The sequence below is a fragment of the Dendrobates tinctorius genome, unplaced genomic scaffold, assembly GCF_039654945.1.
Source record: "Dendrobates tinctorius isolate UK_male_01 unplaced genomic scaffold, ASM3965494v1 ptg000004l, whole genome shotgun sequence".
NCBI classification, from domain to species: Eukaryota; Metazoa; Chordata; class Amphibia; order Anura; family Dendrobatidae; genus Dendrobates; species Dendrobates tinctorius.
In genome coordinates, this window is record NW_027361672.1 from 40,746,106 (window position 1) to 40,773,072 (window position 26,967).

The 26,967-nt window shown below is 47.4% G+C and overlaps 1 long non-coding RNA gene across 2 annotated transcripts in view; it reads left to right on the forward strand.

Moving 5' to 3' along the window:
* Nucleotides 1-26,967, forward strand: part of LOC141080973 (uncharacterized) — a 140,521-nt gene that overhangs the window by 27,779 nt on the left and 85,775 nt on the right. For both annotated transcript variants that reach the window (XR_012229278.1, XR_012229284.1), the window contains exon 2: nucleotides 4,171-4,277. This is a non-coding gene — a long non-coding RNA (uncharacterized lncRNA). The remainder of the gene's footprint in view (nucleotides 1-4,170; nucleotides 4,278-26,967) is intronic.

Here is a 26,967-nt window from a genome sequence, read left to right on the forward strand (position 1 = left end):
TCCATGTTAGGCCAGACTTTTCAAGTTGAACATCCATTTGGATTCCTGGCGCAAAAGCTCCAGAGTGATGTCTGTTATGAATGAGTCACCGTAGGAGGCAAAAGCAGAAATACAAGCTAAGTCCATAAAACCAGAGAAGTTGGCAACTATCAGATTGCAGACCCCTGAACCTATCAACACAACTAGCAGTAGCCGTGGGGGGTTCCTACGATGCCCTAGACCCCTCGATCACAGCCGGAGAATTACATAGGCCTAAAGAAAGGGGAAATCTAAACTGCCCCAGAGCAGACCCCAAAGCAATAGGCAGCCCCCAACATATAATGACGGTGAAGCAAGATGAAAGCACTAACACAGACAGAAAGATAGACTGAGCAAAGACGGAGCCCAAAACTACCTAGATAGGAAAGGACAGGAAGGCTGCTGTCTGCAATCTGCCAAAACCCTATCAAAGACATAAGCCAACAAGCTGATATGAAAAAGGCCCTGAAGCAGCTAGGCTTCAAAAACTAAATCAGCACTCAGGTATTTTCAGAAGACAGAGCTAAATGAATTCAGCACACCCCAGCAGGGAATGGCAGAAATCCAGAAAAACAAAGCAAAACAAAGTCAAAGCACAAAAGCAAAAGGCCGAGCAGCAAACTTAGCTTTGGAGGAGCAGGAATTCAGACTGGTCTCCAAGGATCCCACAGAGAAATCACCCGCAGGGCAGAAGGGCGTCGGCAGCCTTATATCCAGTCCGTAACTCCACTCAGCCAGTCATCATCATCAGCCTCAGGTGTTTGACAATCAGGCTCACTACCTTTCTTTACCAGAAGAGGGAGTTCCTCGGGCCTCAGTAATGAAGGGGAAAATGAACTCACAACAGATGTCTCTATTACAGATATTTGTATGGATCCTTTCTAGTCCCATAACCCATCACTATTGTGATGGCGTAGAAAATGTGCAGCCATAGATGTAAGTGTCTTACCTTTGTCTTGATCTTTCTTGACCTTTTTGATATTTGACAGGTGTTGTTGGATTCTGTGCCGTAACTCCTGTGTAGTCTGTCCGACATAAATTTAGGGCATTCACAGATGATTGCAAAGGCAAGGTTTCGTGTTTTTCAGTTGCAGTATTCAAGTACACAAATCTGTGTAGGAACAATGGGGAGAGTGACTTTCTCTTCAGCGATCGTCAGTGGACACACCGCACAGTTGCCACAAGAATATGAACCCCTGAATTTGACACCCTGTTCAGTTGTAAAGTGGGTTGTTTGAAAAGACTGACCATGAGATGATCTTTAAGATTTTGGGCTCTTCAGGCAATAATTTTAGAATATGGAGAAATAAACTGTTTTAGTCTTGGTTCACTAGAAAGAATTCCCCAATTCTTGTCCAAAATTTGGCAAATTTCCTACCATTGTACATTGATTGTTGCACGTTGTGACTAAATTAATTGTCTTAGGTGTCTCTCTTGATGTTTCTGTTTAAGAGTCTCCTTCCGATCAATCTTCCGTTGGTATGGGTGTGAGTTGGTATGCCTGTGAGATGATCTTTCGTGGGTAACCTCTGGCCATAAATCTTTCCATTAAGTCCTGAACTTGTTGATTGAAATCATGTGAAGTGCTGCAATTTCTTTTGAGACATAAAAATTGCCCCTCTGGATTGCCACTTTCTGCAGCTGTTTCCTTATTTATTTTGCGGCTTCGCATTTATATACATACAGGCTCACAATCTGATCATTATCTGTACTGAGGGAGAGTGCTTTGCGCTTTTGAATTCTTCTATACTCAGTCTTTTGGTTCGAGTCTACAATCCTGTGTGTATTTCCACGTACAGCAGCATCTTTACCTCGAATTTCCAGGATTGGTACTTCTGGGCAGTCAGATATGGCACTGTGAACTTCACAGAGCTGCTGCTGGCAGCTATCTTTGCTTCTTTTGTTTAGTGCACTGTTGTTCTATCTCCTCTGGGCTGTCTTCTGGGTCTTTGGGCTTCTGGGTCTCGGGGCCCATAACCTGTTGGCAGCGGATTAATCTCTGTACTGTCCAGTTGTTCAACAGTGAATATATATTTATTCAGGAATAAAGATAACACAGCTTACAACTGGTATTTCTTATAGCTTAGTATTTTAGCATCTTGTCTGTCAGCTTGCAAGGTGCAAGTAAAATGTGCTCCAGTTACGCACACAGTGAGCAGGAACATCCTGTTATGTTTTTTTTAACAATGTATTATTGGCAATATAATACTATTCCTGGAGACAGAAGCTCATGCAATATTAAACAGTAGTAAATAGTAGTTGATCCACTATATATAGTAATAAGGATTATTCCAACAGTAACCCCTCCCCCACCACTGATTGGCAGCTTACAGACAATGCACATTAAGCTGCCAGTCATAGGTGTGGGTCAGGTTATACACAGAGCAGAAGAATTTCCTCTGTTACATCTACTGTACATCAGCCAAAACAAGAATTCTATCAAAACTGCACCAAGCAGCCGAGTAAGTGATACATCACAGGAATCAGACTTATATTATGCTGCTCTCAGATTAAATAGCAAAACTATTCTGACAGATTGCCTTTAGTAGCCTGTGTAGATGGGTCGCCCTCGCACACCCAGGGCAGCGGGGTACTCGGTACCGGGCCGGTGTCAAGGCGGGAATGTGTCACAGCAGCGGTAACCCGGTCCATGGCCCTGGGCGCCCAATATCAATGGCGGTGATGTTAATGGTGTTAAAGTTTATATGAATAGTTTGTGACGCCACCCGTGGTGTTTGGCAAGTAAGATGGTAAGCCAACGTTGCATACAGATCCGCTGGGACTGATGGTGTGGTGCAGCAGAGATGGTATAGCTCCCCACAGGTAGAGCTGTAGTCCCAGGGCAGTGTAGGTGCAATGGATGAGGAGAGGCGCAGAATGTATGGAGGCTGGTACCCAGGTGTAGTGGTGCTGGAATAACTGGAGGACACCAGAGTATGCGGTTCCAAAGCTTTACTCACTGTTTGCAGTTCACACAACTGCCTGCCTCCGTACCGTGTTCTCCAGGTCAGGGCTCCAGCCAACCTCCAGGCAGGATAGGATTCTCCCTTCCACACTCCGCCAATGTATACCTTACTGAACGACTCCTCCAATGCACCTTTAGGTGCGAAGCACTCCAGTACTTAGTTACCCTGGAATGCCTCTCTCTAGGTGTTCCTAGTCTTTACTTGTATGACAGACAGCTGTAGCCTGCTTCGGGGACTCCTCACTGCGTCCCAGCTCTCTATTCAGTTGCTGTTGTGTCCCAAGTCTATGATGGGAGCAAGGCGTTAGCGGCTCACTACTCCTCCGGTGTCTGTTGCCGGACATAAAGATCCAATCAACCTCGGGGACCGGACCCCGGCCTTTGCGCTCTCTGGACTGGAAGGGTTCTCTCTCTTTCTCAACCTACTTCCCACCGTCCTTCTATTCTCCTTCGTTTCGATCTGTTCTATCTCTCTTATGGAAGGTTAGGTTATCAATCTTATCAGTCTCTTTCTCTGGTCTTTCTTGTGCCAGCAGCCCAGATCACTGGGACCTGCTGCAGCACGTCCCTCAGACACCCATCTTCTCTCCTCTCTCTCCTCTAACCAACTAACCACTAACTCTCACTATTCCCACTCTTTTATATCTAACTCCACCCGCCTCCCCAGCACCTCTCGTGTTACGAAGCCAGGGACCACAAAAGGCACCCTATGACCTTTCCAGCATAAATCATGGATGGGTCCCTGCTGAACTATCCTGTGTGTGGGGTGCAGGTGTTGGAATGTGGAAGGAGTTTCCACCTTACCTTGATGGTGGGGCACTACACCTTAGGAGAAGGTGCAGTACCTCTGCGGCGACTGAAGCCTCAGGGGCGCCACATAGACTACAGTTCCCTTGCCCACAGATCAGTATTATGTTCTTTTTACACAGGATGATATGCTATTGAGAATAATTTTCTTTTAAACCAGCCATAAGATAATTTCACTAAATGAATGCGCATTTAGCTCATTTGTCAAGTGATCGGCAGCCTATTTACACTGCTCAATTATATAGTAAAGTGCTATGAATGCTCAGTGCTGATAATTGTGCAGTGTAAATGCACTTTTACCCTTAGAGGTGGACGGTCTGCTTGCTCGCTCGTGGCATTTCCTATGACATTCTGATGTATTTCCTGATATGCTTTTGCAGTTGTCTTGTGACTGGAACAGAAGAGAAAAATCCATGGTGCTCACAAGACTATGTCCAGAGACTCTCATCGCATTCCTTGTACCACATGGCAATCTCTGTCATCATTGGTAAGAAGAAACTCGATTCTTTTCTAGTGCCTGTCAGACAGAAGTCAGGCAGCAGAAAGACACAAAGTATGTAGTAACACATCCCCCGTGCTGCGTAAAAGGCTAAAAATATCATTATGGTTTCATGGTCTAACATTACATTCATATGGGGATATTCAGAAATTGTGATTGTGGACAGCGGACCTTCATTTTGATGGTCTGTTGCTACCATAATAAATCTGCATACGTTATTGGGTACTTCAGATATATACTTTGAATACATATTAAGAATAATATCACAAGGCTAAATGTATTAAATAACAAATATAAATAAGTAAAGGTAATAATAAAATAGGCATAAATGTTTTATTAAAGGGATAACCGCTTTATTGATCAATAACTTAATCATAAATAATAAATGTTCCATACTAGCTGAAGAGCCCGGCGTTGCCTGGGCATAGTAACCAACTGTGGTTAGTTATAACAAATTATAATGATTATATTGCACATAAAAATATTTCACATCATATATTCAACACTACAGATTTGCAACACAAATTAACTAAACGATTACACAAGTATTGATAGTATTTTATTTTCAACTCATTCAAGAGCCTTTTGATAAACAAAATGTTTGGTTTTTCCTTTCGGTGCAAAGATGAACAGATTTTTGGCAGTTCCAACTCTTGAACAGATCACGTAAAGTTGACCATGAGAAAAGCATGGAGATTGCAAATCGATCCCTACTACTTAAATCGATCCCTACTACTTTCAAGGACTGTCCCTGAGCATTGTTAATGGACATTGCAAATAGCAGTTGAACTGGAAACTGGAGGCGTTTCAAAATCAAAAAACAAATCAGATGGAATGAGTGGAATTCTTGAAATGAAAATGTCCTCTCCTTTGGCACATCCTGTTTCTGAGCTGTGTATCTAACCCTATCCTGTGTGATAATGTCTGCTGAGCTGTGTACCTAATCCTCTCCTGTGTGATACTTTCTGCTGAGCTGTGTATCTAATCCTATTGTGTGTTACTGACTGTTGAGCAGTGTATCTAATCCTATCCTGTGTGATACCGTCTGCTGAGCCGTGTATCTAATCCTATCCTGTGTGATACTGACTGCTGAGCCATGTATCTAATCCTATTCTGTGTGATACTTTCAGCTGAGCCGTGTATCTAATCCTATCCTGTGTGATACTGACTGCTGAGCAGAGTATCTAATCCTATCCTGTGTGATACTGTCTGCTGAGCCATGTATCTCACCTTATCCTGTGTGATACTGACTGCTGAGCCATGTATCTAATCCTATTCTGTGTGATACTTTCAGCTGAGCCGTGTATCTAATCCTATCCTGTGTGATACTGACTGCTGAGCAGAGTATCTAATCCTATCCTGTGTGATACTGTCTGCTGAGCCATGTATCTCACCTTATCCTGTGTGATACTGACTGCTGAGCTGTGTACCTAATCCTATCATGTGTGTTACTAACTGCTCAGCCGTGTATCTTATCCTATTCTGTGTGATACTGACTGCTGAGCCGTGTATCTAATCCTATTCTGTGTTATACTGTTTGCTGAGCCGTGTATCTCTGTGTGATACTGTGTGCTGAGCTGTGTATCTAATCCTATCCTGTGTGATACTGACTGCTGAGCAGTGTATCTAATCCTATCCTGTGTGATACCGTCTGCTGAACCGTGTATCTAATCCTATCCTGTGTGATACTGACTGCTGAGCAGTGTATCTAATCCTATCCTGTGTGATACCGTCTGCTGAGCCGTGTATCTAATCCTATCCTGTGTGATACCGTCTGCTGAGCCGTGTATCTAATCCTATCCTGTGTGATACCTTCTGCTGAGTCGTGTATCTAATCCTATCCTGTGTGATATTGACTGCTGAGCTGTGTATCTAATCCTATCCTGTGTGATACTGGGCTCCCCCTGCAGTCTGTGTCAGAGGGTGGTTTGTGTTGGCATGGTAATAAATTGTGTTATTTCCAGCTTTACAGAAGGACGATAACACCATAGAAATGATAAGAATAATAGGCCTCAGTTACCACAACTGTCTACAAAGAAAACTGTTGCTGATAGCAACCAATCACAGCTCATATTTCATCTTTTAAACAGCTCTGGGAGAGCGTGGCGAGTTTTGAGTGGTGACTTTTGTGTTTCGACTTTTATGTGGCGAGGTTGGTGTATGTGTGGTGAAATGTGTGCTGAGGGTGGTATATGTGTTTAAGCACGTGGTAGTGTGTGTTCATATCCCCGTGTGTGGTGAGTATCTCATGTCAGGGCCCCACCTTAGCAACTGTACGGTATATACTCTTTGGCGCCATCGCTCTCGTTCTTTAAGTCACCCTTGTTCACATCTGGCAGCTGTCAATTTGCCTACAACACTATTCCTATCACTTTTTCCCCATTATGTAGATAGGGGCAAAATTTTGTGGCTGTAGCTACGACGGTGCAGATGCGAATCCCGGACATACACACATACATACATACACTATTTCCTCATTATGTACCTAGGGGCAAAATTTTTTGGTGAATTGGAATGCGCGGGGTTAAAATTTCGCCTCTCAACATAGCCTATGACGCTCTCGGGGTCCAGACGTGTGACTGTGCAAAATTTTGTGGCTGTAGCTGCAACGGTGCAGATGCCAATCCCGGACATACATACATACATACACACACACACATTCAGTTTTATGTATTAGATATACCTTAAACATGAATATAAATAATCAATCAACAGGAGTCAAGTTCACTCAGGTCTAGCTGGTTGACAAAACCCCAACTTAATAAAAAAACGAACAGTTAATTTAAAAATAGGGTGTGCTGGTCAGGCTTATTTAACAGGAAAGTCTTCTGACCACTGGAGCTACTTAAAGGGGCAATAAAGTGGCATTCCTGATATAAATGAAACTGCAGTCCATCCTAGTCACCAGTCAGTGCAGGTTGCAGACTGATGACATGAACCTCCCGAGACCTGTGTCTCAACTGACAAGAACTGTATCACACACTTTAGTTGGTGGCCAGGAGCACAGCTACCATAAGGGAAAAAATATATATCTTGCTCGCTGAGCACAAAAGGGGTTACCTCCTCAAAGTTAATTTGTTTTCCAGTTGGGCACAGTCAATCTATGAGCACTGCTATAAAGCAGTCAGACTGATGGAGGAGAAGGACAATGATGCTGGAAATCTCCTCGCAAAGCACAAGGTGGGTTAAAACATATTTCTTCACATATCACAGCCACTCTCCTGTCTGTCAGAGTTATGTGTGATACAGCTATTGTCGTCAGAGTTATGTGTGATACAGCTATTGTCAGTTCAGACACAGGTCTTGGATGCTGTATATCTCAAGTCTGGAGCACATGCTGATATATAACTAGGAAGGGCTGCAGTTTGAATTATATCAGGGGCTCCATTTTATCTCTGTTTTGGAGAACTCCTTAAACCAATCAGATCTGTCTGGGCGCCAAGGACATATAGCATAGCTGACTGCCAGTCAACCCATCAGGAAAGGTACCACTGAAACACAAATGTCATGAAAGAGAGGGGAGAGAAGGGATAAAACAACCAGGATCTGCCTCTAACAGCAGCGATTGGAGCTCAGCTCTACTTGCTGCCTTTAATATCTTATATACCATTGTCAGCTATTCCATGGTCCCATATCCTCACCCACAACATGATTTTGGGATGCTCATGGGTTGCCATTGCATTTATACTTGTTTGTTGACTGATTAAATATTTTGTGTGAGCCATTAAGGCTATGTGCCCACGTAGCGTTTTTCAAGCGTCTTTTTCCTGAGCAGAAACGCATGCCCTTGCTAGGGAAAACGCATGCGCTTTTTGACACGCGTTTTTGATGCAATTGTCAAGCGTTTTGACATGCATTTTCCTATACGTTTTTGCAATTACAGTGTATGTATGCGGAATCGCATGCGATTCCGCACAATTAATGAACATGCTGCGTTATTTTCCGCTAAGCGTTTCTGCAGCGGAAAAAAACGCACCATTAGCACAACATGTGTGTTTTCCATTCTATTATATTAGATGCTTTTCTTAAGCGTTTCCACAGCAAAAACGCTTGTCTAATGCGCTGTGGAAACTCTTAAAAAACGCAACGTGGGCACACAGCCTAAATCATCGTTCTCTCCCTGTGTAAACAAGGGCTAAGCTAGTGACCACATACATGCAGAATGGGAAAAGACTTAGGCCTCTTTCACACATCAGGTTTTCGCCGTCAGGCGCGATCCGGCACTTTTGACAGAAACCGGATCCGGCGAAATGCAATGCCGGATCCGGTTTCCCCCCCATTGACTTGCATTTGCGCCGGATCGCGCCGTACGACCATGCGTTTCATCCGGTTTTCGCTGGATCCGGCAATGTGTCGCGATCCAGCGTCTGGAAAAAACGGCTACTGTAACGTTTTTTGTCTCCGGCGAAAAAGCCGGACACGCCGGATCCGGCGTGTCCGGCTTTTTCATACAATGAAAGCCTATGAGCGCCGCAATGCGCCGGATCCGGTTTCTTTGGTCTGAGCATGCTCAGTAGCTCTGCCCACAAGACATATATAAAAGCAAGACAGTGGGACCCACAGCCACACCCAACATGCCACCCAAGAAAGCAACCAAGCGAAGCAGGAGAAGGCAGGAGACCACTGCAGCACCATCAGCACCACCACCACCCCAAATGGAGCAGCAAATGGAACATGCTGAGGAGGGGAGGCCAGCAGCAGATGAGAGACGGTAATTATCAAATCCCCCATTCCTCCAAACTAGGGCTATTGAATATCAAGATATTCATTGGCCCTTTGTTTCTCTTTATTCAACAGCCGCCCAATAGATGCAGCAGCAGCAGCAATGGCAGCAGCTGGAACACCACCCACAGGCATGGAGTGTGGCCACCAGGAAGACAGCACATCATCTTCTGGGAGCCCTCCCTCGCATTGTCAGCGTTTGACGGTAAGTTTTTATTTCCAAAATCCATCATCTCTGCAATATATGTCTATTCATTGCCTTTTATTTCAAAACAGGATTCCCAAGATGAAGAGGAGCTCCCAGAAGAAGAAGGAAGGGGTGGACAGACACCTGGAGTGGGCTCACAATTGGTAAGTTTTTTGCATCAAACGCAGAAACACAACATCACACTACACACAACACATAGAAAACAATGTTCTGCAGACCACACACAGCAAACAAATGCCTACATCCAAAGACATAACATTTTTTGTTTTCTTCTCTAGTCTTCCCAATCTGGTGCTCGGCCAAGAGGTCCTCGCAGTGCCTCCCAGGGTCGTCGGCGACACCAACGCGGCGGTCAACAGCGTGTAAGTATAAATATTTTTGCTTTGTTTTTTTGCACTTTTTATTTCATTTCTTTTGTGGAGGCTATTTATGTTATTTTTGTCTTTTTCTTTAACAGCCTTCACAGTGTGCTCCCGACTCTGACGGTGAGGATGGAGGACTCGATGTGGACCACCTCATCGATCTCGTCAGAGAAAGGGAGCCGCTCTGGAATATGGCTGACCGCCGCCACGCTGACCTTATCGTTACCCGACGACTCTGGGAGGAAATCTGTTCGCTCCTTGTGGGCCGCTGGGAGGACCTCGATGTTCGGGACCAGATTAAAGAGCGTAAGTATATACAGTACCGGTTGCTTGATGTAAACCAGTGTTTCCCGAACTCCAGTCCTCGTGGTCCCCACGGATCATGTGTTCAGGATTTCTATTTACTATGGAAATCCTGAAAACATGACCCCTGGGGACCATGAGGACTGGAGTTTGGGAAACACTGATGTTGTATACTAACCACTTTGTCCTTTCTCATTTCAGGGAACAGAATTGTCAATCGGTGGCGGTCTGTGAGGGATCGTTTCAAGAAGGAGTTCAATAAAGAGATGCGGGCCCCGAGTGGATCTGGAGGACGCAGGAGCAAGTACAAGTACGCAGAAGCCCTGTCGTTCCTCCGGGAAACAATGGTCACTAGAAGGTAAATATTACACACCACATGTGAAAAAAAATGTTAGATGTAAATTTTTTTTTTCAGCCAGGGCCATACCATGTCAGTATTTTAATTGTTTTTTTTTTCTCTTTATTCCACAGCACGGTGAGCAGCACTCGGGAGCCTGCACGATTGGACCCTTCTGAGGCGATCCCTGAGGAGACAGGCACCGAGGGACACTTCGACCGCCCCGGTACATCTGCACCTTCCCAGCCTTCCCACACATTCGACCCATCTGTCCCATCCACCAGCACAGGAGCATCGTGGCCGCCTACATTACATGAAGCTGCTGGTGAGGAGATCGCTTTCCCTTTACCCCACCCTTCTGCCCCTGCCACCTCTAGTACACCTGCGGGTACTGGGCGGCAGCGGCAGAGGGGTCAGGAAAAGACCTATGCGCCAGAGTTTTTGCATCTGAATGCATCTTTCCAGAGCTGTCTAAAAGTCTTGTCAGAGCAAATCTCCGCAGGCTATCAGCAGATCAACTCCAGCATTCTGGAGGTGAAGACACTTCTGCAAACCATGCATTCAGAAGCAAGATCTTCGCCAAACCACACCTTTTTCAGGTCTGTTGTGGAGCGCATGGAAACGCTCTCTCCTGCCCAGCAGATGCATGTAATGCATTCATGCCACGCTGCTCTACAGCAAGTTACCTCCCAACCTCCTCCTCCCACCACAGTAGTTCCTCCACCTGCACCCCCTCCAGCCACTTTCCATCCTCCCCCTCCTATTACATCTACACCCCCTCCAGCCACTTTCCATCCTCCCCCTCCTATTACATCTACACCCCCTCCAGCCACTTTCCATCCTCCCCCTCCTATTACATCTACACCCCCTCCAGCCACTTTCCATCCTCCCCCTCCTATTACATACCATCCACCTCCCCAGCACCATCCACCTCCCCAGCACCATCCACCTCCCCAGCACCATCCACCTCCCCAGCACCAGCAACCTCCCCAGTACCAGCAACCTCCCCAGTACCAGCAACCTCCCCAGTACCAGACATCTCCCCACTTCCAGCAACCTGCCCCGTACCAGACATCTCCCCACTTCCAGCAACCTGCCCCGTACCAGACATCTCCCCACTTCCAGCAACCTGCCCCGTACCAAACTCCTTCCCCATACAACTTGCCATCAACATCATCTGCTCCTACAGTCCCTGCCCAACCCTCCACTCCACCACCCACCACCTCTTCTGCTTCCCACATGTCCACCCATTCTGTAGTTTTTTCAACACCTTCACCTCTAACTGTTCCTTCCCCACCACGATCCCAGTCCTCTCTCCACACTCCCAGTGTCGAAGTGTCCCGCAGCCCCTACAGCAGTATTTCCACCACACACTACACAGATTTATAATGTGTGTATTTAAATAAAAATGACCAGTTTTATGGTTTCAGTTTTATAGTTTCAAACAAGTTTATTAAAATTTTACAAAAGTTTACGAAAAAAAACATTTTTCAATAAAAGTTAAATTATTTTACACTGGTTGTCTGTCATTTCTTTCTGCGGCGAAAAAGGTTAAATACAGGGTATTTAAAAGGTGAAATGGTATTCAAAACTAGGTATATAACTGTGGGTAAATTTTAGCTTTTTGCCACAGTTGTGTTCCTGGTTGTGTTTGAAGCAAAGTATTTCACCTAAAAAGTTGTGTTTATTGTTGGTGATTTCCTAACAATGTACACAACTTTTGTTAAAAGGTGAAATACTTTGCATAAAACACAACCAGGTACACACCTGTGGCCTAAAGCTAAAAATAGAGACCATGACAAGATAGCCAACTTTGGTTGGCAAAGGTATATACTGTTGGTACAGAAGGTACACAAGTTTGGTTGGGCACAAATCTTTCACACTCTGTCATCCTGCCAGTGTACTCTGCCTTGAGGTGACAAAGTATAGTGCAAAATTGTCCCTCATTACTGAAACCGTCACAGAACTTCTAGTGGTAATGTCATGGTAATCTTGCAAGGTGGTTTCTTCAGAGGTGTCCTCAATGGAAATGGGTTCCTTGCAGATAACAAAATTGTGGAGTACCACGCAAGCTTTGATCACCTCGTCCACAGTTTCTGTCTTGAGGTTGATCGCAGTCAATAGGACCCGCCATTTGGCTGTCAGAATACCAAAGGTACATTCAACCATTCTTCTTGCTCTTGTGAGGCGGTAATTAAAAATGCGTTTTGGTCTTGTCAATCCTCTGCTAGAGTACGGTTTCAAAAGGTGTTCTGACAGCTGGAAGGCTTCATCCCCTACACAGACAAATGGCATAGGTGGACCAGATGTTTGCGGCAGCGGTCTAGGTGGTGGGAACTGGAAGGTGTTTCCATACAGTTTACGCCCCATGGCAGACAGTTTGAAAACTTGAGAGTCATTGGAGCGGCCATAGGCCCCAATATCAACCGCAATAAATTTGTATTCCGCGTCAGCGATGGCCATGAGGACAATTGAAAAATATTTCTTGTAATTGAAATATTCCGATCCCGATCCGGCTGGCTTTACAATGCGGATATGTTTCCCGTCCACAGCGCCCAAGCAGTTGGGAAACTGACATATCTGTAGAAACTTTTCTGAAATTTCAATCCACCTCTCTGTTGTGGGCTCTGGTAAAAACTCTTCAGCTAAGGAGTCCCATAGTGCACGGCATGTGTACTTCACAATTCCAGATATGGTGGAAATCCCGAGTCTGTACTGGAAATGCAGTGACGAAAGGGATTCTCCAGTTGCAAGAAATCTGTGGGGAATTAAAAAACAATAAATTAGTTTTAAATCACAGCATTACATACCAAAACTGACCTATAACACTTGGAGATACAAACTACCACCAACAAGATTGCAGTGACAGTGTGCTCTGATGCGAGCATATCCAATAAATGTGGCTTACCTTAAAGTCACCATCAGACGCTCTGCGGGTGAAACAGAGAAGCGGCAATAGGTGTCCGCTTTTCTTATGAGGTGTGCAATGCGCTCCACCAAGTAATCAAAATTCTCCATTTTCATCCGCACATATCCAAAAAATTTATCCGGGTTTCGTCGAAGGTCCATGCAGAGTGTAGAATAGACCCCACGCGTCATTCTCTTGGCTGTGATGGGGTGGATCCACAAACGTCGTCTACGATGCCTGATGCGCTGCTGTCTCGCTCTCTCCTTCTCCAGAACAATCACCCTCAAATGATTCGCCTCCGCTATAAAATCCGCCAAATTCTTCAAAATATTTCCAATGACAACATCCATCTTCGCCAGTAACTTGCTCTTCTCTCCAACCTGCACTTTCTCCTCTACAACCTGTCAAAGAAGGGCTGTAGGAACATGCTATATATAGTTTTCCAGTAGCCAATCCCGTTCGGAAGGCCACAAGGGTCAATTTTAAAAACCGGATCCGGCGTAATCCGTCGAAAAACGGATAGAAAAACGGATGAACCGGATGAGACGGATCCGGTTTTGTCTGTCAAGAAAAAGATGGATCCGGCAGAAAACCGGATCCGTCACATCCGGTTTTACGAAACATTTGCCGGATCCGGCGTTCCGGCACGACGCCGGATCGCGCCTGACGCCGAAAACCTGATGTGTGAAAGTAGCCTAAGAGTGATCATATTAACAATTGTTCTGTAACCATACAGTTGTGTTGCCCCATGTGAATGAGGCCATAAACTAGCGCAGATTGATTTGTAGATTGGTGCCCTTTTATATGTTTTCACTTTATTTGGGGTGTGGTGTAGTAACCACTGTGTCCGCTAGGGGGCACTGTGTAGAGGTCCCAGGAGAAGGGATGAATGGCAGAGTGTTGAATGGCCGTTAGGTATCTCAAAGTGGGTGGCTTTGAGATGGAGACTTATGTGTGTGATCAGCAAGGTCTTTGCTGAGATGCTGATTTAATATGAAATAGGGAGAAGTCTCCAGGTAACTAGAGAGTTGGTGGGGCCTGGTTGCCTACAAAGCCACCCAGGGGGTGTGTTTAAAGCATGGTTGTAAAGAGTGTGAAAATGCCTGAAGGACCTGTGATGAGGTCAGAGTCATGTGACCCAGTGGGCGTGGCTATGAACTATATAATGTGGCCAGGGTGAGTCACAAGGGGGTGAATGCAGGGACCTGGTTGGTCCAGAGCGGAAGGTCCCGTGCGCAGGACTGGCTCCTGGCTAACAGCCTGTGTGTGGCTGTGTGTGTAATGGCTGCCAGAGCTTGAGAGTTCCCTGGAGGGATATGGACGTCTGCAGCCTGAATGAAGGAACCATGTGTAGACCCTGACGTGGGTGAGATAAATGAGGCTAGAAAGCCTCCTAAGCATAACCTGTATGATCACAGGCTTAACAGAGGGAAGCTCTGTAATGGACGCTATGCTGTGATGAACTTTATGTTGATTGCTTTGGATTATGCTATGGACATGAACTGTATAGTGCTGCTGTGGCTCTATGATGGTGAATAAACCGCAAGGACTATGTGTTGAGTTTATGGAAAACCTGTGCCGGATCTGGTTTTCACAATTTTCGCCGCATCATGCCTTAGGCTACTTTCACACATCCATTTTTTTTTAAATCCGGCACGATGCGGCGAAAATTGTGAAAACCGGATCCGGAATTGGATCCGTTTTTTTCACATAGAATGAAATGATCGCCGCATCGTGCCGGATGGACATGCGGCGCCTCCGGGGTTTGCCGGATACCGGAAACATGCGCCATCCGGCGTCTGCAAAAAACGTTGGCTGCAACGTTTTTTTGCAGCGCCTGACCGGCTTTTTCAACAGCGCATGCCCGGACACTGTGAGTTTAAACCCCACAAGTGCCCGGCGCGCATCTCTCCATCTCCCCTTCTCTCTCTCCCTCTCCATACCTTTCTTTGACTGGCTCTCTCGTCCCCCGCTCTCTCTTTGGCTGCTCTCTCGTCCCCCGCTCTCTCTTTGGCTGCTCTCTCGTCCCCCGCTCTCTCTTTGGCTGCTCTCTCGTCCCCCGCTCTCTCTTTGGCTGCTCTCTCGTCCCCCGCTCTCTCTTTGGCTGCTCTCGTCCCCCGCTCTCTCGTCCCCCGCTCTCTCTCGTCCCCCGCTCTCTCTCGTCCCCCGCTCTCTCTCGTCCCCCGCTCTCTCTCCGGCTGGCTCTCTCGTTCCCCGGTGCTGCGGCTCCTTTAAATGTCCTCCAAGCCGCATCAGGCGCCGCATGTACATCCGGTGTCACCGCTGCAGGCCAGATCCGGCGGCCCGGCTTTTCGCCACACGCCGCCGGACCCCTGACACTGGATGTGTGAAAGAGGCCTTACTGTGTTGGTTTCTCGCCTCTCCTGCCCAACACCTCACAGTCAGTGTCCCAGGCTAGCAGCCACGGACCATGTCGGGTAACTCTCTGCATTCCCTTGCCCCTCTATGGCTGCCTTTCCAGCGACGATAACTGTGGCTTGTGGCTGCAACACCTAAAGGTGCCTCTGCCTCCGGCTTGCTAGTTGAGTCTGATGATCTCTCCACTAGGCTAGGGGGTCGGTACCCCACTGCGATCTGGTCTCTCCACTACTGGATTGGGCCCCACGGCTGGCATCTGCACTTCCCGTGCCCCTGAGACCCCTTCTACTCCCCTCTGAGAGCTTCTTTCTGTCTCTTTCCTTCTGTAGCTCTTCCTGACAGGGAGCTGCTTCACCACACATCTGTTACTTTCACTTTCTCCTCATGTTCTGCCCCACTCTGCCCTGTTCTTCCCACTTTCCTTCTGTTACACTCCACCCACCCCCAACACCCTTTCCTACCAAGCAGGGCTGCCAGTGAGAAGGGACGGAACCCTGCTGTGTGATATGTGCTGGGATGTAGGTGTTGGAGTCCTGTGGAGTGCTCCCTCCTTACCTGAGAGTGGGGTACCACTCCTCTGGGTGAGGAGCAGTACCTCTGTGGCGACTGAACCCTCAGGTGTGCCACATAGATTTATGGGAAAATATTCAGTATGACCTGTGCTTTAATTATTTAAACCTCTTCTCTTGGTATTTTTCAGCTTGTGGGCGGTCCTATCAGTGCAAATGAATCAAATAGAAAAATGATTTTCTATGGGCTGCAACGCAGTGCTGCCAAAAAGTGGAGATGAAAGGTACCTGTATAAACGCTTCTATATCAAAGCTAGTCGTTTCAGAGCCAGTCCAGCTCCTTCCTCAGATCCTATCCTTGACTGACAGCTTTCTTTGTATAAGTGGGCATCCAGAGATAACTATCAGTCACTGATAAGTAGTGTAGAGCGATACCGTTCGATACCCAAAAATATCGTATCGGATGGTATCGCCCGATACGAAAAAAATATCGGGTATCGCCGATTCCGATACCGGAAGTCCCATTCAAGTCAATGGGACTTCCGGTATCGGAATTAAAAAAAGGCCTTTATTTCCTTGTTGGCTAATTCTACATAATTGAAAACAAATAAGAATCATGTAGAATGTATTGTGGGAGGTGGAGGAGACATTAAAAGCATAGTGGTTTATTCAAATCACATGGCATAGCATTAATTCCAAATTTTTTTTTTCAAGACGTTCGGAGTTAAAAAGATATTGACTATGTTAACTTTTTTATATTTAGTCAGATATGTATATTTCGCAACTTCCATGCTCTTCACCTTCTTTTGTACTTCTCCCACACTTTCTCCTTCATGATCCGCAACAGGAGCATTTTTTTCATCAACTTTTTCTTCACCTTATTCATCTTCTTCACCTTCTTCCCATTAATTTTTTTTTTCCATTCTTCATATTCTTCTTATTCAGCTATTATTAAATTTCATCTGCTATTTCTTCATCTTCTTCCTATTCTTCTTTTTCTTCATTTTCTTATGGTGACAGGCATTCCTGTAGTACTTATCTATAAAAGTTATAAGATTACACCTTACGTTCTGCCTGTCACAAAAGATTTACAACAGGATTTGTCCGCGTTCAGTTTGGCCTGCAGCAGCAGGCATTTTCCAGGGGCACCACGAGGAGGAACGGACTCACCCCCATTTACTGCTTAGTCTTCTTCTGCTTATAATTTTGATTTCTTCTATGCTGATTTTTTGTCTTATGCTTAATGTTCTTCTGCTTTCTGTTCTTCTGCTTTTGCTTCTTCTGCATCTTGTTCTTCTGTCTTTTGTTCTGTATCTTGGTGGTTGTCTTCATGCGAGAACCAGCTGACAGTACTGGAACCCGTAGTGGCAGCAGAAGGAACAATAGCCAATGGCACTACCGAGGACCAACTGACGGTGCTGGACCACGGTTACTAAGCAGAAGGTACCTGTGCTAAAAAGCACTACCAAGGACCAGCTGACGGTGCTGGACCTCGGATACCGAGATGGAGGCACCTAGGCCAAAGGCTCTGGCGAGAACCAGCAGACAGTGCTGGAACCCGGGTGGGTAGCAGAAGGTACCCATTGAAAGCAAAGTAGCCAGGCCACAAGCCGGCCGCAGTTACCGAAACCCACAGTCCTACAGGGGGTCCCTGTCCCATTGGCACTACGGATCCAGCCTTCAGTGCCAGTTCCCGCAGCCCACATAGGAGTCACCTAAACTGCAGGCACCGTAGAGTCGGCTAACCCGGCCGCAAGACGACAGGACAACGGATTGGTGGCATAGTGACCTTGACACAACCCGGAAACAGCAGGCGTGCTGGAACCAGGCTGGGCAACAGGGAGTCCCCGTGCCAAAGACACTGCCAAGAACCAGCTGACGGTGCTGGAACCCAGATGGGTATCAAAAGCTACAAGAGCCAATGGCACTACCGAGGAACAGCTGACGGTGCTGGACCACGGTTACTAGGCAGGAGGTACCTGTGCTAGAAAGCACTACCAAGGACCAGCTGACGGTGCTGGACCTCGGATACCGAGATGGAGGCACCTAGGCCAAAGGCTCTGGCGAGAACCAGCAGACAGTGCTGGAACCCGGGTGGGTAGCAGAAGGTACCCATTGAAAGCAAAGTAGCCAGGCCACAAGCCGGCCGCAGTTACCGAAACCCACAGTCCTACAGGGGGTCCCTGTCCCATTGGCACTACGGATCCAGCCTTCAGTGCCAGTTCCCGCAGCCCACATAGGAGTCACCTAAACTGCAGGCACCGTAGAGTCGGCTAACCCGGCCGCAAGACGACAGGACAACGGATTGGTGGCATAGTGACCTTGACACTACCCGGAAACAGCAGGCGTGCTGGAACCAGGCTGGGCAACAGGGAGTCCCCGTGCCAAAGACACTGCCGAGCACCAACTGGCGTTGTTGGAGCCCAGGGACAATCATGGTGTAGGCCGAGGCCTACTTGGTGGTAGTTTTAGATTGTTTGTAGGCTACAACAGACTGTTAACGTGCTCCAATTAGGTATCTGTCTCCACTCTGTTTCCAGGATTTCACGTGACCACCAACACTGCCAGTTTATGCGTACAGCAGCCGTCTGCCCAATCCACACGTGTTGCTGTGTTACTGGGATTCTGTAATGTCAGCAGATCCCCTGATGTGTGTCTGCCACTGTCTCCTGCTCTGTCCACCTTCCCACCGCTTGCAGTGGGAAGGTGGACAGCGCAGGAGACAGTGGTGGACACATATTGGGGGATCTGCTGATGTTACAGAACCCCAGTAACACAGGAACACGTGTGGAATGCGTGGACGGCAACTGTGAGCAGGAACTGGCTGTGTTGGAGGTCAGGGGAAATACTAGAGACAGAGGCCAAATTAGAGAATGGTTAAATCTGAAGTAGTTACAATTTGGAGGCAGCAGCAGTTTGCCCTCCACACAGCAGGGGATCAGCTGACGTTACTGACCCCCACTTTCACATGAACGAGTGTGTTTTTCTGTGTGGACAGCACTTCCGCGCACCAACTAGCGTTGTTGGAACCCAGGGACAATCATGGTGCAGGCCGAGGCCTACTAGGAGCCAGGTGTAAAGCAGAGGTATTTTGACTTTGGAGGGAGCAGGACACTTTGCCCTCCACACAGCAGGGGATCAGCTGACGTTACCGAACCCCACTTACACATGAGCGAGTGTTTTGTCTGTGTGGACAGCACTTCTGAGCACCAACTGGCGGTGTCGGAGCCCAGGGAAAATCAGGTAGTAGGCCGAGGCCTACTTGGTGGCAGTTTGCGATTGTTTCTAGACTACTACTAACTGTCAACGTACTCCAATTAGGCCTCTGTCTTCACTCTGTTTCGAGTATTTCCTCTGGCTTCCAACCACGCCAGTTGCTGCTCTGAAATGCCGTCTGCACAACCCACACTTGTTCCTGTGTTACTGGGGTTCTGTAACAGCAGCTTCTCCCTAGAGGTGAGTCAGGCAATGTCTCCTGCTCTGTCCACATTTCCACTACAAGAAGTGGGAATGTAGACAAAGCGGGAGACATTGCCGTGCTCAACTCTGGAGATGAGCAGATGTTACAGGACCCAGGTACCACAGGAACAAGTGTGGATTGTGCAGACGGCACTTGAGAGCAGAAACAGGCGGTGTTGTAGGCCGGAGGAAATACTCAAAACAGAGTGGAGACAGAGGGCAAATCAGAGAACATATTAAATCAGAGGTAGTCAGAAGTTGTAGGCAGCAGGAGAGTTTGCCGTACACACAGCAGGGGATCAGCTGACGTTACTGACCCCCACTTTCACATGAACGAGTGTGTTTTTCTGTGTGGACAGCACTTCCGCGCACCAACTAGCGTTGTTGGAACCCAGGGACAATCATGGTGCAGGCCGAGGCCTACTAGGAGCCAGGTGTAAAGCAGAGGTATTTTGACTTTGGAGGGAGCAGGACACTTTGCCCTCCACACAGCAGGGGATCAGCTGACGTTACCGAACCCCACTTACACATGAGCGAGTGTTTTGTCTGTGTGGACAGCACTTCTGAGCACCAACTGGCGGTGTCGGAGCCCAGGGAAAATCAGGTAGTAGGCCGAGGCCTACTTGGTGGCAGTTTGCGATTGTTTCTAGACTACTACTAACTGTCAACGTACTCCAATTAGGCCTCTGTCTTCACTCTGTTTCGAGTATTTCCTCTGGCTTCCAACCACGCCAGTTGCTGCTCTGAAATGCCGTCTGCACAACCCACACTTGTTCCTGTGTTACTGGGGTTCTGTAACAGCAGCTTCTCCCTAGAGGTGAGTCAGGCAATGTCTCCTGCTCTGTCCACATTTCCACTACAAGAAGTGGGAATGTAGACAAAGCGGGAGACATTGCCGTGCTCAACTCTGGAGATGAGCAGATGTTACAGGACCCAGGTACCACAGGAACAAGTGTGGATTGTGCAGACGGCACTTGAGAGCAGAAACAGGCGGTGTTGTAGGCCGGAGGAAATACTCAAAACAGAGTGGAGACAGAGGGCAAATCAGAGAACATATTAAATCAGAGGTAGTCAGAAGTTGTAGGCAGCAGGAGAGTTTGCCGTACACACAGCAGGGGATCAGCTGACGTTACCGAACCCCACTTACACATGAGCGAGTGTTTTGTCTGTGCGGACAGCACTTCTGAGCAACAACGGGCGTTGCTGTAGCCCAGGAAATAAAGTTCAGGTCATAGAAACATGAACACAACAGGAGACCTGGATCCTGTTGCCAGCCAATTATTTATTCTGGAAGAGGACTGGCAAATTCAGGTGAGATCCAGGCCTTGTTCATTTTCACAAAAGTAAGCCGGTCAACATTATCGGCGGATAGTCGCGTGCGACGGTCTGTTACCACACCACCTGCAGCACTAAAGACACGTTCCGATAATACACTGGCAGCAGGGCAAGCCAGCACCTCCAATGCATACTGGCTAAGCTCTGGCCATGTATCCAGCTTAGAGACCCAATACTTGAACGGGGAAGAGCCGTCTGGGAGAACACTAACAGGGCACGACAAGTAGTCTGTCACCATCTGACGGAAACGTTGCCTCCTGCTGACTGGAGCCGTCTGTGATGGTGTAGCCGTTTGTGGCGGTCCCACAAAACTTTTCCACATTTGGGCCATACTGGCCTTGCCTTGTCCTGCGGCACTGCCTCTGCTACCTCTTTGTGCAGAGCTTCCTCCACTGCCTCTACCCACATGGCTGCTTTGAAAAGCACTACCAGCAACACTTGTGGGGGGAATGGAGAACATGATGGCCTGCACAAGTGTTTCTTGGTACTCCCGCATTTTTCGCTCCCGGTTCAACTGTGGTATGAGGCTTTGTAAGTTGTCCCGGTAGCGAGGATCTAGGAGGGTGTACACCCAATAATCAGCCGTGTGGAGAATGTTGGCGATGCGGTGGACATTTAACAAGCACTGCAGCATGAAATCAACCATGTGCTGCAGACTGCCAACTAGACCGGAAACGCTGTCCCCAGCTTGAGGCAGCATCTCTGCCTGCTCAGCATCACCCCACCCTCGCTGTACACACTGACTACTAGAGCCTTGTGTACCTCCCTCCTCTGGAGAGATGTGTTCCTCCTCCTCCATTGACTCCTCGTCATCCTCCTCACTAAGTTTCCCCTGCCTGGGCCTTTGTGTGGAAGCACGTTGCGCAGACTTGCCAGAAGCAGATGGCATTTCTGACTGCTCATCCTCGACCTCTTCAAAAACCTCCTCACTTAGTGCTTGTAAGGTTTTTTGAAGCAGACAGATGAGGGGGACAGTCATGCTGATTAGTGCATCATCTCCACTGGCCATCCGCGTGGAGTCATTGAAGGCACGCAAAACTTGGCAGATGTCCCTCATAGTGGCCCACTCAGTGGTGGTGAAGTGTGTCCGGCGCACAGTGCGACTTGTTTGCGCCTGATGCAGCTGGTACTCCATTACTGCTGCCTGCTGCTCACACAACCGCTCCAACATATGTAACGTTGAATTCCACCTGGTGGGGAGGTCACATATGATGCGATGTTCTGGCAGGTGGAATCGGCGTTGCAGAGATGCAATGCGCGATCTTGCCATGCTGGAACGCCGCATGTGAGCACACTCTAGGCGAACCTTGTGCAGCAGTGCATCAAGATCTGGATAGTCCCTCAGAAATCTCTGCACGACCAAATTGAGCACGTGTGCCAGACATGGTATGTGAGTGAGGTTGCCTAGGCCCAGAGCTGCCACTAGATTTCGGCCATTGTCACTCACTACCAAACCTGGCTGGAGATTCGCTGGCACAAGCCACACATCGCTCTCCTGCTTGATGGCATTCCAGAGCTCCTGTGCTGTGTGGCTCCGATTCCCCAAAGAAATTAATTTAAGGACGGCCTGTTGACGTTTGGCCACACCTGTGCTCATATCTGGCCTAACAGGCTCACGCAGTGCTGATTCCGAGGAACTAGAGTAGGAGGAGGACTCAATATGTACAGACTGCATTCCTGCAATCCTTGGAGTTGGCAGAATACTTACAGAGCCACTCTCCAGATCTGTACCCGGCTCCACAACATTGACCCAATGGGCAGTGAGGGAAAGGTATCGTCCCTGTCCATGGCTACTGGTCCACGCATCGGTGGTCAGGTGGACCTTGCTACTGACGGCATTTAGTAGCGCATTTTTAATTTTTCCCTCCACATGCTTTTGCAGGGCAGGGACAGCTTGCCTGCTGAAATAAAAGCGGCTGGGCACATTGTATTGTGGAACTGCCAATGACATAAAGTTCCGGAATGTGTCAGTCTCCACCAGCCTGAATGACAGCATCTCAAGGGCCAGTAGTTTGGCAATGCCGGCATTCAGAGCCAGTGCTCGGGGATGGTTTGCCGAGTATGGCCGCTTTTTCTCCCATGCCTGTGCTACCGATTGCTGGTGAGTGGCCTGGGAGGGTACTGATGACTGCGAACGTGGTTCAGTGGGTGGAATTTCACTGGGTCTCTGGACAACAGTGGCAGAGGTTCTTCCATGGCGTTCCAGTGAGGAAGCCGAACCAGCTGTGTGTGAGCTGGAGGAAGAGGCCCCAACACGAGCTGAAGATGTGGTAGGTGCTGCTGAAGGTTGGCCTACATCTTCAGTGTGTCTGTGTAACTCCACCTCGTGCTTGGTACGCACATGTTTCCACATATTTGTGGTATTGAGGTTGGTCACATTTTTGCCTCGTTTCACTTTCTGATGACACAGCTTGCATTTGACAAAGCAAATGTCATCTGCAACTGTGTCAAAAAAAGACCACGCACTGCAAGTCCTGGGAGCGCCCGTTTTGTGTTTTGGAAGAGGATTGCTCCTCACGGGTGCCAAAGTGGAGGCTACAGGCAACCAAGTCTGCCCCCGCCCTCTCCCTCCTCTTTTGGCCGTTCGGGGAATCTCTTCCTCAGAGCTGCTCCCACCACCTTCCTGTGGCTGACGCCATGATGGGTCAAGGACCTCATCATCTCCACTCCCCTCTTCAAGCACCGGCTGGTCCTGGGTTGTCTCGCCAGCACCGTACGCACCAGAAATTGGCAACTGAGTCTCATCATCATCTGATGCATACTGAGGTGTGCTGACCATAGGCACTGGCCCACCCGCCTCTTCAGATTCAGAGGGACAAAGCAGTTGCGCATCACTGCATACTCCCTCTTCACGCTCTAGAATGCTGCTTGGCTGGCCACCTCTTTCCAAGCCAACAGATTCTGAGAACAGAAGTAAAGATTGAGATGGCTCCTGTCCAGGGCTCTGACTGCCTGGGCAATTTGGCAGGTGGTGAAGAGACAGATGGTTGCTCTTCAGTGCTCTGGCCTTGGGAGGATGCGGAAGTCATTGAAGTGGATGCGTTAGCTGCCATCCATCCGACAACGGCTTCAATTTGTTCGTCACGCAGCAGTGGGGTACGGCGAGGTCCTACAAAGCTGCGCATGAAGGACTGTTGCCTGGTAAAAGTGGGGGATGCCGGGTCACTGGTGGCCGCAGCAGATACCGAATCCCCACGTCCTCTCCCTGCTGAATCCCCCCGTCCTCTCCCTGCTGAAACTCCACGGCCACGACCATGTGCCTTACTCCCTGCCTTCTTCATCTTGGTAGACTGATAAAGATAGGCAGAAAAGTAAAAAAGGGGTGGCTTAGTGTTCTTATTCCTGAACACCTGCTAACCAGTATAAGAAACACTAATTTGGCTAAGAGTGTGTGTACTACACTTTAATATGATCTAATGTGGCCTAGACAACTGTAAAGTGGAGTGTTTGGTGAACTTTATTTCCTTTTTTTTTTTGGGTGGGGGGAAAGGAAAGGATGTGACCAAAGTTTGAAAGCTATAGTATCACAAACTTTTTGGCGCGATTACAATGCAATTGATGAGGCTCCAAAAATAGGGTGATACTAGCCTGGCTGGCCCTGAAGGGCACAAGCCAGCAAAAAGGCTCCTCTATCTAATCCTATATAGTGTTTGCAAATAACCAATGACAATGGATGCGGTTGGAAGCACACTAATATAGGAGCAAAAATCTGGCTAAATTTGCTGCAAAAAAAGGACTATGTATGAGGCAGTGACGCGCGCTGAGCGGACTACAGCTAGCGGTGGCTGTAGAACACACTGCAACGTGAGCTGCACTCACACACAGAGAGACCTATCAGACAGCCAAAAACAGTGCAGAGAAATGGGCTATAGCACTGAAAGGCTCCGCTGTCCACTCCTTTAGTGTTTGCAACCAACGTATATGGATACGTATGGAAGCACACTATACAGGAGAAAAAAAAAGCAGCAATAAAAGAAAAATGTGTATGAGGCAGAGACACACGCTGGCCGGCCTACAAGCAGACGTGCCTGCAGGACACACTACACAGCGTGGGTCTGCACTCACACAGCCCTTGCAGACAGCTGTGAAAACAGCGCTGCTAGGGAAAAGCAAGCTACAGTGGTGGTTTATGTAGCCTGGATAAAGCACAATATTGTTTTTAGAATTGCTATTTCTAACTGTCCCTCAGTCTTCAACAGCAGCCTGTCCCTAACTGAATTCACAGCAGAGTGACCAGAAATGGCGGCTGCAGCGCTTTTTATAGTGCATCATGACATAATTTCAGCAGCCAATCACAGCCATGCCAGTAGTTAACATGCCTACATGCCTAACAGGATGTGCCCACACTTCTGAGGATCCCCATTGGCTGAATCAAATCGAGCGGGCTCCTAGCATTATGGGAACTTCCGATTCCGGTATTCGATATGAAAAAAGTATCGGAACTAAGTATCGGAATTCCGATACAGCTAATATCGGCCGATACCCGATACTTGCGGTATCGGAATGCTCAACACTACTGATAAGACCGCGTACTGGACTAAAAATCCCCAGAAAGCAGAGGATTATATTAGTAAAACATAATTTATGTTGAATCTTTTCCTACAAACCTATACATCAATCTCATCAGCTCCGGCTGCTCTATCATATGGTGCCTGCAGATTAGTCTTCATTTTCAGTGCAACAGGTTCCCTTCAAATGCTCTGGGCATAACAGAGCACTTAACTAGCCTTTGTCTCCTGAGTTGGTTTCCCTGCCCAGCAGTCTTTAGCTTGATTGATAACCATTGGTCTAATTTCCTTGCCTGTCTCCTAAAATCACTTCAGCAATACAGTGAGTTATCAATCAAGCTAAAGAGGCTGCTACAGGGCGGGGGAAACAAGCTCAGGAGCATACAATTGTTACGTGCTCTGTCACCCTAATTTGCATATTAACTAATGCTATTTACTTAGGAATGTAAGCCAAACCAGATCTCACACTTTGCACTGACAAGGGGCAGTACCCCAAAACACAATGTCTGCAAATTCTGGCTTTCAGAAAGTTGTGGGAAGCAGGGTGTGTTGCAGTCCGCGCTGCCGAGATTCACAAATCACCTGGGATACAAGATGTTGTAGCAGTATACTCCTTTATTTCCTCCTACGCGTTTCGGCGCCCTTCCTGGCACCTTCCTCAGGGATATTCTGGCTTGGCTTTTATCCTAAGTCATGTAACAAGGCTCGATAAAGGGTCGACATTGACTTTTAGGATTGCTACTTCCAATAGGTGGCACTAAAGTTCTAGTCCTCTTCCTCTCTGAAGAGAAAATTTGCATAATTAGCATATTTACCAGAGGAGCATTGCGGCTTTAAGTCTCCTCATCTCGACATGCCTAGCATGTCATTCTCCGCAAGGAGAAATGATACTTCTTGGATATCGGTCAGATGCCTCTCTCACACCCAAACAGATCTCACACTTTGCACTGACGAGGGGCAGTACCCCGAAACAGTGTCTGCAAATTGAGATTCTGGCTTGGCTTTTATCCTAAGTCATGTAACAAGGCCCGTTAAAGGGTCGACATTGACTTTTAGGATTGCTACTTCCAATAGGTGGCACTAGAGTTCTAGTCCTCTTCCTCTCTGAAGAGACAATTTGCATACTTAGGAATGTAGTAACACAGAGGATGTAAAGTTTGCACTGGATTTACATTTCAAAGACCTGCATTCCCATATACTGTATGTGGTTTGAGGTGGGAGCCGAAGTTACTGACAAATTCCCATTAAATGGACGGAGGAATTGCCATTAGGGCACATATGTTTCCCTGTCCCTATATTCTGCATAATACTTAAACATTTTATCTACCAAACATGGGAGCTATGAGTATCTTATTGACACCGCCTTAAACTCCATTACACTAGGAAAGCTTGGTATTGAGAGAACATTAAAATCATTAATTAATTAAGCCCGTGATTAATCGAGTTTGCGTTTTTTATCTGAATGATGCTGTATAATTACAGATCGTGACCCCGTATTGTTTTAAAAATAAACAAATGGACTCAGCTACTGGCTCCATTAAAGAAACCATTAATTAACCCTTACTGCGCTTTTTAGTGTAGTTTTCATAGATCTAAGATTGGCTTGATATGGTTTTAATTAAATGAGCCACTTCTGCAAATGCACAAT